Raw genomic sequence first — 13,960 nt, 5'->3', positions numbered from 1 at the left:
AATGATTTTTGTAAGATTTTCTTATGCCTCCACAATCTCTACCACTACCCCTTTCAGAACCCTAGGTGCAATTTATCGGGACCAGGTGACTTGTGTACCTTTAGATCTTTCAGTTTTTTGAGCACCTTCTCCTTTGTAATAGTGACTGCACTCGCTTCTCTTCCCTCACACCCTTCAACATCTGGCACACTGCTGGTGTCTTCCACAGTGCAGACTGATGCAAAATATTCATTTAGTTCATCTGCCATCTCCTTGTCCCTGTTTTTATTTCTCCGGCCTCATTTTCTAGCAGTCCTAAATCCACTCTCATCTCTCTTTTCTCTTTTTTGCATACTTCAATTCAGTTCAGTTCAGTTTCAGTTTATTGTCATTTAGAAACCACAAATGCAATGCAGTTAAAAAATGAGACAACGTTCCTCCAGAATGATATCACAAAAGCACATGACAAAACAGACTACACCAGAAAATCCACATAATGTTTGGCAATCCCCAAACCAGAGTCCGGAGAGGCTGCTGCGTATTAATATCGCGCTACCATCTTAGCGTGTTCCCCAGAAAGGAGCTCCAAACTCACCAGACAAAACAAAACTACCCAGACACACCAAGTCCGGAGACCAACTCTAGCACCCAACAAGCCAAAAGCTAAAGCTACAAGACTTACACAAAACCACATAGTTACAACAGTGCAAACAATAGCATAATTGATTTTAAAAAAACAGACCATGGGCATAGTAAAAATAGTCCAAAGATGTTAAAAGACTATAAGTTCGAAAGAAACCACCACACAATTTCCACAAGTCCTCAGGGTCCTGATAGACTCGCCATCCCACGCCGGCGGCAGAAGGGAATACCCCCGCTATGGACTTCCATGGCGCCGCCCGACTCAGCCTCGCAGACGCAGCACACAGTGAAAGCACCGTCGGACACAGCCTCACAGACGCAGCACACAGTGAAAGCACCGTCGGACTCAGCCTCACAGACGCAGCACACAGTGAAAACACCCCAACCGCTATTGCTTTTGCTATCCACTTGGACATTGTTTGCTAGCTTGCTTTCATATTTCATCTTTTCCCTCCTCATGGTTCTTTCAGTAGCTCTCTAGTTGCACTTCCAGTTTTAAAATGCTTCCCAATCCTCTGTCTCCCCACTAATTTTTGCTTCGTTGTATGCCCTTTCTTTTGCTTTTACCTTTGAGTATTTCTTTCTTTTTGGAATACATCTATCCTGCACCTTCCTTATTTTTCCCAGAAACTCACACCATTGCTGCTCTGCTGTCATCCCTGTCAGCATTTCCTTCCAATTTATTTTGGCCAACTCCTCTCTCATACCACTAATTTCCTTTACTCCTCTGAAAGACTGCTGCTTTCTCTCCATTAAATTTCAAGTTGAACTCAATCATATTGTGATTACTACCTCATAAGGGTTCCTTTACCTTAAGCGCCCTTTCTGACAGTGTGACTGAACGCTATCCTTGCTTTTATACCACCCGTCCTATCCTGAGTCCCTTCACTCCGGTTCCTACCCCCCTGCTAAATTAGCTTAAACCCTCCAAACAGCTCTAACAAAACCTGCCCGCGAGAAAATTGGTTCTCCCCCCCACCCTCTGGGCTCAGGTGCAACCTGTCACTTTTGAACAGGTCATACCTCCCCCATAAGAGATCCCAATGATCCCAAGAACCTGAAGCCCTGTCCCCTGCACCAGTTTCTCAGCCACGCATTAATTTGCCAAATCATCCTGTTTCACAGTAATACATAGTGTTACTTCACATTGTTCGGAACAGGGGTATTATTGGTGTAATAGTACTCAGCACTTCCTTTCATTCTTCATGACAGGAGTTCTATCTGTGTAATAATACTCGGTATTTCCTGTCACTGTTCAGGACTGGAGTTCTATCTATGGAATAATCCTCAATGTTTCCCTTCACAGCTGAGTGCTGTTCCTAAAAAAAAAGGTTCTAACTCCCAGTACTGCACAGAACAAATAGCCAGCATTTCTGTTGAAAATAACCATGTTATTTTTTATGGGTGCCTGAGAAATCGAGTTCTTCAAATGCCTGATGGGTTTGCTATGGAGCATGCAGAGACAATGTTTGCAACTTGAGTATGAAACCTGAAGTAAGGGGCCACCAATGTGAGAATCACTAATAAATAAATCCACGTCAGAAATCTGAAATAATTTTCTTCCTCTTCCCCTCCCCCAGAGAGCGGGAAGGTTTTAGGATTTGTTCTCAGTGAGTGGTCAAGAGAAATAGCAGAAACGGGGTTATGAGGAGGCTAAGAGAGCCAGATCGGGAGCAGAAGAGGGTAAGTGGGTTGGGAATTGCTTTAAGCCCCGAGATTGAAGTAATCCATTAACAGAAAGGCAGGGGATGAAAATGTCTAACAGAATTAATTAAAAGCACTGGCTTTCTGTGGGGAGAAAGGCAGCAAGTGGGTTGAAGAGAATCCCTGCTGTAAATTCAAAAGGCCAAGTAAATCCAGTCTTCTCTCAAATGCTTGTGCCAGCATTATGGATGGGAACAAGTGAACAATAGGCTTTGTTAAAATTCAGAAAGCAAAGAAAATGCACAAAGCCTGAAGACTCAGCTGGTGGCAGTGCAAGCTTGTCCAAGATCCGTTACTGAGGGAACACACTGCACAGACAGCACTGAGCAGAGCGGAAGGACTGAGGAATTGCTGCATAGAACAGTACAGCATAGGAACAGGCCACTTGGCTCACAATGTTGAGCCAAAAGAGATAAAAAGCAAATCAAAAGCATGCAAACACTAATCACACCTACCTCCACCATGTTCATATCCCTCCCTCTTTGTTACAGTCATGTGCCTATCCAAACATCTCTTAAAGGCCTCTAAAACATTTTCCTCTATCACCATGCTAGTCAGTGTATTTCAGGTACCCACAATGCGGAGTATAAAAACTTACCCCTCACATCCCCCTTGAACCTCCCTCCTCTCACCTTCAATGCATGCCCTCTGGTATTAGACTTTTTAACCCTGGGAAAGAGATGATCTCTGTCCACTCTATCCATGCCTCTCATTATTTTGTAAACCTCTATCAGATCTGCCCTCAGCCACCGGCACTCCAGAGAAAACAACCTAAGTTTATCCAGCCTCTCATGATAGCACATTCCTTCTAAACCAGGCAGCATCCTGGTAAACCTCTTATTCTTCCTATAGTACGGAGACCAGAACTGTATGTAGTACTCCAGAGGTGGCTGAACTAGAATTTTATAAAGTTGCAACATAACCTCCTGACTTTTGAACTCAATGCCTCAACTAATAAAAGCCTTCTTAACACCTTATCAACCTGTCTAGCCGCTTTCAAGGTGCTATGAACTTGGATCCCAAGATCACTCTGCTCAGCAATGTTATTAAGGTTCTTACCCTTAACAGTGTACTGTCTCCTTGCATTTGCCCTAACAAGGTGCAACATCTCACATTTGTCTGGGTTAAACTTCATCTGCCATTTCTCAGCCCATATCTGTAAGTGATCCAGATCATGATGTATTCTTTGCCAGTCCTCTACACTATCCACAATTCCACCAATCTCGGTATCATCCACATATTTACTAACCCACCCATCTATTTTTTCATCCAGAAACCAGAAAATCTGCAGATGCTGGAAATCCAAGCAATACACACAAAATGGTGGAGGAACTCAGCAGGTCAGGCAGCATCTATGGAAAAGAGTACAGCCGACGTTTTGGGCCGAGCCCCTTCATCAGAACTGGAAAAATGTTTAGGATCCGTGCATCCTAATCTTCTGGACTAGCCTCTCATGAGGGTCTGTGTCAAATGCCAATCCATGTAGACAACATCCAATGCCCTACTCTCACCGATTTCTCTCGTCACCTTGACAAAAAACTCAATCAAGTTGTTCAGGCATGGCCTGCTACGCACAAAGCGATGCTGGCTCTCCCTAATTTGGCCATGCTCATATATCCTATCCCTCAAAATTTTCTCCAACAATTTCCCTACAACTGACGTGAGACTCATAGTTCCCAGGACTTTCCCTTGCACCCTAGAGTAGAATGTAAAGAATGGTACTGAGGAATCAAGATCAGGTTCATTATAACCGACATACTCTATACCATAAGATCAGTTGTTTTGCAGCAGCAGTACAGTACGATATATAAAAATTACAAGTTATAATTATATATTAAAATATTTTACATTTAAAAGTAAAATTGCAAAAAGAGAGCAAAATAGTGGGGTAATGTTCATGGTCTGTTCTGAAGGTAGAGGGGAAGATGTTGTTCCTAAAATGTGGGGGGTGTGTCTTCAGGCTCCTGTGCCTCCTGCCTGATGGGAGAAATGGGAAGAGGGAATGTCCCAGATGATGAAGATCCTTAGTGATGGTCCTCAGTGGTAGAAAGGCCCATGGTGGAGCTTTTTCCCAGTCTGTGAATTGAACTCACCACACCAGGTGATGCGAACAGCCAGAATCTAACCATCTAACCTGTAGAAATTTGCTGGAGTCTTTGGTGACATATAACATCTCCTCCATTTCTGAGAAAACACAGCCATGGGGTGGCCTTCTTCATGATTGCATCAAGATGCACAAAACAGCACACCCTGATGCCTTCACCATCATTTTGGGGGATTTTAAACAGCTTGCTTGAAAAAGTCACTAATTACCATCGGTTGTACTACCAGAAGAAACAACACATCCAAAAATCACAAATGAACCAGGAGGTTCATTGTCTACTGAGGACTAGATCTGTGGCATTTAAGTTTGGTGATCTGACTTGCAGAGCGCTATTTCAAGAGCGAATAAACAACTCTGAGTGAGGTTGGATGCATGTCAACACTAGCAGGATTTGCACGACAATACTTCCTACAAAGCAAAAACCAATAGGATGTATGGTTGTGTTGCTTCTCTACCAGATGAGCTCAACTCTTTCTATGCCTGTTTTGAAAGGCAGCATATAACTACAGCTGTGAAGATCCCTGCTGCACCCGGTGACCCTGCGATCTCTGTCTCAGAGGCCGATTTTAGGTTGTCTTTCAGGAGGGTGAACCCTCAAGGTGGCAGACCCTGAATGATTACCTGGTAAGGCCCTGAAACTTGGTGCCAACCAACTGACAGGAGCATTCAAGGACATTTTCAACCTCTCACTGCTATGGTCAGAAATTCCCATCTGCTTCAAAGAGGCAACAATCATACCATTGCCTAAGAAGACTAGTGTGAGCTGCCTTAATGACAAGTGCCCAGTAGCACTCTCATCTACAGTGATGAAATGCTTTGAGAGTTTGGTCGTGCCCTCAGCAAGGACCTGGATCCACTGCTATTTGCCTATTGTCACAATAGGTCTATAGCAGACACAATCTCAATGACTCTTCACACGGCTTTAGATCACCTGGACCTACATCAAGATGCTGTCTGTTGACTATAGCTCAGTGTTTAACACCATCATTCCAACAGTCCTGATCCATCAGCTACAGAACCTGAGCCTCTGTATCTCGCTCTGCAATTGATTCCTTGACTTCCTAACCAGAAGACCACGGATGTGTAGATTGGTGTTAATATCTCTTCTTCGCTGATTATCAACAGTGGAAAACCTCAGGGGTGTGTGCTTAACCTACTGCTCTACCCACTCTATACCCATGACTGTGTGGCTAAGAATAACTCAAATGCCATCTATAATTTTGCTGATGATACAACCATTGTTGGTGAAATCTTAGATGGTGATGAGAGGGCACATAGAAGTGAAAAATGCCAGCTGGTTGAGTGGTGTCACAGTACCAACCATGCACTCAATATCAGTAAGGCGAAAGAGCTCAGTCAGACTTCAGGAAAGGTAAGACAAGGGAACATGAACCAATCCTCAGAAGGATCAGAAGTGGAGACAGTGAGCAATTTCAAGTTCCTGGGTGTCAAGATCTCCGAGAATCTAACCTGGTCCCAACATATTGATCCAGCTAGAAAGAAGGTAAGACAGTGGCTGTATTTCATTATGACTTTGAAGAGATTTGCTTTGTCACCTAAAACAATTGAAAACTTTATAGATGTACCACGCGGAGCATTCTGACAAGAAGCATCACTGTCCGATATGGTGGTGCGACTGAAAGAAGCTACAGAAAGTTGTAAAATTAGTTTGCTCCATCTTGGGTACTAGCTTCCATAATATCCAAGAAATCTTGAAGAAGCAGTGCCTCAGAAAGGTGACATCCATTATTAAGGATCCCCATCACCGAGGGCATGCCGTTTTCCAATTGTTACCGTCAGGAAAGAGGTACGGAAGCCTGAAGGCACACACTCAGAGATTCTGGAACAACTTCTTCCCCTCTGCCATACAATGCTCACAAAAATTATTGTGGGAATGGAAGAGTTAACATTTGATGGCTCGAAGCCTGTACACATTGGAGTTCAGAAGAACAGAGGGTGGGGTGGGAGAATCTCATCGAAACATATCAAATATTGAAAGAATAAAAACACAAAATGCTGGAAGAACTCAGCAGGCCAGACAGCATCTATGGGAGGAGGTAGTGACGATGTTTCGGGCCGAAACCCTTCATCAGGGATGGTGATGGATGGTGGAGAGGGGGTAAGAAGTGGGAGGAGGGATGAAGTAGAGAGCTGGGAAGTGTTAGGCTGGAGGGAAATGGGCTGGGGGAAGGTGGATAATTATGGGAAATAAAAGAGAAAGAAAGGTAGGGCTGGGGGGAGATTATAGTGAGGGGGGGAAAAAGAGAGAGAAAGAGAACCAGACTAAAATAATAGGGATGGGGGTAAAGGGGGCAGGGGTATCAACGGAGGTCTGTGAGTTGGATGTTCATGCCAGCAGGTAGGAAGCTACCTGGACGGGAGATAAGTTATTGCTCCATCGACCTGCGTGTGGCCTCATCTTGACGGTAGAGGAGGCCATGGACAGACATGTCGGAGTGGGAGTGGTCTGTGGAATTGAAGTGTGTGGCCACAGGGAGATCCCGCCACCGCTGGAGGACTGAGCGCCGGTGTTTGGCGAAACGGTCTCCCAGTCTGCGGCGGGTCTCCCAAATGTATAAATGGCCACATCGGGAGCACCGGATACAGTATATCACCCCAGCTGACTCGCAGGTGAAGTGGTGCCTCACCTGAAAGGACTGTCTGGGGCCTGGGATGGTGGTGAGGGAAGAAGTGTGGGGGCAGGTGTAGCACTTCTTCCATTTGCAGGGATGAGTGCCCGGAGGGAGGTCAGTGGGGAGGGATGGGGGGTATGAATGGACAGGGGAGTCGCGTAGGGAGCGATCCCTGCGGAAAACCGAGAGTGGTGGGGGAGGGGAAGATGTGGCTGGTGGTGGGATCACGTAGGAGGTGGCGGAAGTTACGGAGGATTATACGTTGGATCTGTAGGCTGGTAGGGTGTTAGGTGAGGACCGGGGGACTCTATCCCTGGTGGGCTAGCGGGGGGATGGGGTGAGGGCAGAGGTGCGTGAAATACGGGAGATGCGATGGAGGGCAAAGGTGATAGTGGACGAAGGGAAGCCCCTTTCTTTAAAAAAGGAAGACATCTCCTTTGCTCTAGAATGAAAGGCCTCATCCTGAGAGCAGATGCGGCAGTGGTGGAGGAATTGAGAGAAAGAGATAGCATTTTTGCAGGAGACAGGTTGGGAGGAGGAATAGTCTAGGTAGCTGTGGGAGTTAGTAGGTTTGTAGTAGACGTCGGTGGATAGGCTGTCTCCAGAGATAGAAACAGGAAGATCTAGAAAGGGGAGAGAGGTGTCGGAAATAGACCAGGTGAATTATCTAGAAAGGGGAGGGAGGTCTGGACAGAGTGAATGTTTCCTATAGTGGGAGAGTCTAAAACCAGAGGGCACAGCCTCAGATTAGAGTGACATTCATTTAGAACAGAGATGAGTAGGAATTTCTTTAGACGGAGGGTAGTTGCCACTGATGGCTGTGGAGACCAAGTCATTGAGTATATTTAAAGTGGAGTTTGATTGGTTCTTGATTAGTCAGGGCATCATTGATTGGTTACAGGGGAGAAGGCAAAAGAACGGGGTTGAGAGGGATAATAAATCTGACATGATGTAATGGCGGAGGAAACTTGATGGACTTAACGGCCTAATCTGCTCCTATGCCTTATGGTCTTACAACCATTAAACTCCTAAAACAATGTGGATAACTTCACTTTCCAGTACTCTGAACTGATTGCACAACCTACTGACTCATTTTCAAGGACTCCACAACTCATGTTCTCAGTATTATTTATTTACTAATCCTTATTATTCATTTTACTATTTATTTGCACTATTTGTCTTCTTTTGCATATTGTTGTTCATCAGGCTTCTGTTTATGTCGTTTTTCATAAATTCTAGAACCTAGAAATCTACAGCACGTTACAGGCCCTTCAGCCCACAAAATTGTGCCGACCATGTAGCCTACTTGAGAAACTGCCTAGAATTACCACGTAGCCTTCTATTTTTCTAAGCTCCATGTACCTATCTAAAAGTTTCTTAAAAGATCCTATTGTATCCACCGGCAACATCATCTCTGTACCTTCTTCCAAGCACTTTAAAACTATGTCCCTTGTGTTAGCCATTTCAGCCCTGGGAGAAAGCCTCTGGCTATCCACACAATCAATGTCTCTATTGTACTTCCCTATTTTCCTACAAATGCTTGCAAGAAAATGAATCTCAAGGTGGTGACATTCAGTATATGTACTTAAATCAATTTATATGGAACTTTGTTGAGAGAGCATTGCAGTTTTGGAGAGTCAATACTTGGTACGACTTGGTCAGAGGAGAAAAGCTGTGGGACTGCCATAGAAATTAGCTTTATTTGTCACAGTCCATCGAAACATACAGTGAAAAGCATCATTTCCGTCAAATCGCATCAGCGAGGATTGTGCTGGGGCAGTCTGCAAGTGTCACCATGCTTTCAGTGTAGCATGCCCACAACTTACTAACCTTAACTGCAATGTCAAGAAGGATGGTACTGAAGAATTGTTAAACTATTAAGGGGACAGAACTGAAGAACGCTACACTATCTGGGAGAGAAGTGGTTAAGTATTTAAATGTAATTAAAGATAAAGGATTTAAAGATTAGCCTTGTCACATGTACATAAAAACATACGTACATAGTTGTGTCTATAAAGTTGCTACAACACAACTATTGCTGCCAGAATTTCAGAAGGTGACAAGGAGGCATACAGGAACGAGTCAGATCAGCTGGTGTCGTAGCAACAACCTTATACTCAACATCAGTAAGACCAAAGGAGTTGCCAATCAACGTGCGACTCAGGGTAGGACTCCAGCTCTGGATTCTTCCTCAGGGTTTAGTCTCAAAGCCCTTCCTATGAGTGAGTATAGCTGCAAGGCAGCAGAGGTTTGAGATCAGTTCTCCTTCTCCGAGATGAGCTGACGAGCCCCATCTGCCCAATTCAACTGGTTTCAACTCCCTCCCCCAGCAGCCCTTTTACCCTAGATGAAATTTGGAAAAGATGGGAACTGGAGATAGAAACCAGCATAGACTTTCCAAGTGTAGGCTAGACAGACACAGGCAAAATAAAATCTAACAAATCTGTCTTTCACTTTGGCACAGATCCTGAATGTTCATAAAAAAAACGAATATCTCCCTGATAGCTAAAGAATCAAGGGCTAACAAAACTTACTTGTCAAGATCATCAAATTATAGACTGAATGACAAGATTAATTGCTTCAAGTCAATTCTTGCTCTAAACACTGGAGGCATTGTGCAGAGTAGGCTCATGAGTCATGAAACAGAGGGTTTCTTTTTCCGCTCAGTTGACCTGAAGCTGTGAAAAGCTTGAGATAACATGTACTCGTTACAGTTCTTTATGCCTCAGCCAGATGAATCGCCCTTTTTAAAGAGAATGACATTTGTTGGGCAAACTGTCCATACCGTAGTTACTTATAGTATTAAATGGGGCTATTGATAACACAGCACCTGCAATCTCCTAACTCTCCAGCTGGAGGCGTGACATGACTGGACTTGCAGCATTCAAAATCAATTTACATGAGGCCTGGGAAGGGGGGGGGGAGGGTAGGCATAAGAATATAAAGAAAATTCTTATAAGGAATAGAGCCTCTACTCACTGGAATTCAAAAGAATGAAGGGTGACCTCATTGAAAGCTATTGAATATTGAGAGGCCTCAATATGGAGAGGATGTTTTCTAAAGTGGGGGAATCTAAGACCAGAGGACACAGCCTCAGAATAAAGGGGCATCCTCTTAGAACAGAACATTTTTTTATCCAGATAGTGGTGAATCTGTGGAATTCATTACCACGGTAGCCGTGGAGACCATTTCATTGGGGATATTTAAGGCAGAGGCTGACAGATTCTTGATCAGTCAGGGCATGAAAGGCTATGGGGAGAAGGCAAGAGACTTGGCCTGAGAGGAAAAATGGATCAGCCATGACAAAATGGTGGAGCAGACTCAATGGGCCAAAACACCAAATTCTGCTCCTACATCTTATGGAAGTAGGAATCTGGCAGATGTTCAATATAAGGGGTGATTTGACAGAGGTGCAGAGGTCCACAAGATGATAAGAGGCATAGATCGATAGCCAGGGACTTTTACATATTTACTGAGATATAGCTCTGCATATCTCAATTACCTACTGAATATTGAAAGAGCTAGATAGGGTGGGTGTGGAAAGGATATTTCCTAAGGTGGGTGTATCCAGAACTAGAGGGCACAGCCTCAAAATTGAGGGGCCAACCCTTTAGAGCAAAGGTAAGGAGGAATGTTTTTAGTCAGAGAGTAATAAATCTCTGGAATGCTATGCCACAGACTGTGGCGGAGGCCAGTCCATGCATATATTTAAGGCTGAAGTTGATTGTTTCCTGATCGGTCAGCACATCAAAGGATATGGCAAAAAGGCAGATGTATGGAGCCGAATGGGATCCGGGATCAGCATGATGGAATGATGGAGCAGGCTTGATGGGCTGAATGGCCTAATTCTGCTCCTCTATCTTATGGTCTCATCTACCGGAGTGTACAGCTTCTACCACCTGATGTTATGTGCCAGTGAATCTCCTGCGAGTCAATTTTTCACTGCACCTGTGCACTGAGCAGTCTGCATTGAGCAGATACATCAAAACTGCACGTCTGTTCCTATTCAATGCTTGCGTTGTACGTTATTGATGGAGATGAGGAGGAACTGCTTTTCTCAGAGACAAGTGAACCCATGGAACTCTCTGCCCTGGGAAGCAGTAAAGGTGACCTCATTAAATAGACATTGTTCAGAATCGGAATCAAGTTTCTTGTCACTGACGTTTTCATGAAAATTTGTTTTCACAACAGTTTTATAGATGACTGCACAACAGGGGAATTCATGGTTCTGGGGAAAAGGTGGGTAGGTGGAGCTGAGTCCACAGCCACATCAGCTAAGATCTTATTTACATAAGAACATAAGAAATAGGAGCAGGAGTAGGCCATCCGGCCCATCGAACATGCCCCACCATTCAATAAAATCATGGTTGATCTGTCCTTAACTCAGCTCCATCTACCATAACCCTTAATTCCCCTACTAAGTAAAATCAGATTCACCACTCTCTGGAAAAACAGTTTCTCCTCATCTCCATCCAAATCTTCTCCCCTGAATCTTGAGGCAATGTCCCCTAGTTCTAGTCTTACCTACCAATGGAAACAACTTTCCTACTTCTATCTTATCTATCCCTTTCAAAAAAAAATTTCTGTTTCTATAAGATCCCCTCTCATTCGTCTGAACTCCAGAGAGTACAGTCCCAGGCAACTCAATCTCTCCTCATAGGTCAACCTATAAAGGCAGAGTGGATCAATGGGCCAGATGGCCAACTCCTGCTCAAAGTTCATTTGTCCATGTCCAGGACCACTCTTCTGAAGAATAACATATTCTCTATTTTCTTTGAATTTATTTATGTATTTAGAGATACAGCCCTTTCAGCCCTGCCACCCAGCAATCCTGATTTAACCCTCGCCTAATCACAGGACAATTTACAATGACTAAGTAACCTACCACATCTTTGGATTGTGGGAGAAAACCAGAGCACCCAGAGGAGACCTGCATAGTCACGGGGTGAACACCAAACTCCTTGGCGGGAATTCTAACCACTGCGCTACTGTGCCACCCAGGGTGGAAATCGCTAATGCCAAGGGGTATAATTTTAAGGTGATATGGAGAAAGTATAAGGAGAATGTCAGCGAGAAGATTTTTTTCCCCATACATAGTATTAGGTGCATGGATTCACTTTAGAAAGTGAACGTGAAGGCAGGGTAGGTGGTTAGCAGTGTGGAGGTACAGAGGGATCTTGGGGTCCTCATCCATAGATCCCTCAAAGTAGCCATGCAAGTTAATAGGGTTGTTAAGAGATCATCTGGTGTCTTGCCTTCATTAGTTGGGGATTGAGTTCAAGAGCCATGAGGTAATGTTGTAGCTCAAAAACCCTGTTTAGATCACACTTGGAATATTATGTTCTGGTCACCTCACTTTTAGAAGCTTTAGAGAGGGTGCAGAGGAGATTTACAAGGATGCTGCCTGAATTACAGAGCATGTCTTATGAAGAAAGGTTGAGTGAGTTAGGGGTTTTCTCTTTGACGTGAAGGAGGACGAGGGGTTACTTGATAGAGGCATACAAGACGACAAGTGGCATAGGTTGAGTAGACAGCCAGAGAGACTTTATCCTCGGAAATAGCTACTATGAGGGTCATAATGTTAAGAAGAATGGAGGAAAGTAAGAGGGGAGGCTAGTGATGTTTTTTTTTCTCCCTGACATAGTGGTAGGTGCGTGGAACATGGTAGAGGCAGATACATTAGGGACATTTAAGAGTCCCTTAGGTAGGCACATCATCATCGTTATGTGCCATATCGTATGGTGTAGGAGATCATAGTCTTGACCGTGACTGCTCTTGGCAAATTTTTTGACAGATGGTTTGCCATTGCCTTCTTCATAGATTTGTAGTCTGCTCGGGGCTACATTGATTTGCAGCATTCAAGTCTGGTGACCCAGGACTATACAAGAAGACCAGGTATGACTTGTGAAGGGCTATTTCAAAAGCAAAGGAACTATTTCAAATGCTGTTGAAGGCAGAATCAGATGCACATCAACTCTGGCAGGATTGGCAAGCCATTACTTCCTACAAAGCAAAACCTAACATCATGGATGCTTCACTCTCAGATGAGCTCGACACTTTTTATGGATGCTTTGAAAGGTTGAATACAACTACGTTCTTTTAAGAGACTCTTAGCTAGGTACATGAAGCTTAGAAAAATAGAGGGCAATGCGCTAGGGAAATTCTAGGCAGTCTCTGGAGTAGGTTACATGGTCAGCACAACATTATGGGCCGAAGGGCCTGTAATGTGCTGTAGATTTCTATGTACTATACAGCTTGAGGATCCCTGGAGCACCTGGTGACCTGTGATTTCTATCTTGGAGGCCAATGTCAGACTGCCTTTCAAAAGTGTGAACCCTCGCAAGGCGACAGGCCCCGCTGGAGTACTTGGTAGGGCTCTGAAAACCTGTGCCCAACAACTGGCGGGTGCTTCAAAGACATTTTCAATCTCTCATTACTACAGATGAAAGCTCCCATCTGCTTCAAAAAGGCGTCAATCATACCAGTGGCCGAGAGAAGCAGGGTGAGCTGCTTTAATGACTATCGTCCAGTAGCACTCACGTTTACAGTGATGAATTGCTTTGAGAGGTTGGTTATGACTAGAATTATCTCCTGTCTCAGCAGGGACCAGGACCCACTGCAATTGATCTATTACCACAATAGCTCTACAGCAGATGCAATCTTCATGTGCCTTGGATCACCTGGACAATACTAATAATGCCAATATACTGTTTATTGGCTCCAGTTCAGTGTTCAACACAATCATTCCTGCAATTCTGATAGAAAAGCTCAAAATCTTGGGTCTTTGTACTTCCCTCTACAACTAGATCCCTATTATCCTCAATGGAAGACCATAATCTGCGCAGATCTGAATAACATCTCCTCATCGCTGATGATCAGCACTGGTGCAGCTCAAGGA

This window comes from Hemitrygon akajei, chromosome 24 (assembly GCF_048418815.1).
Source record: "Hemitrygon akajei chromosome 24, sHemAka1.3, whole genome shotgun sequence".
NCBI lineage: Eukaryota > Metazoa > Chordata > Chondrichthyes > Myliobatiformes > Dasyatidae > Hemitrygon > Hemitrygon akajei.
This window is presented reverse-complemented; position numbering follows the sequence as displayed.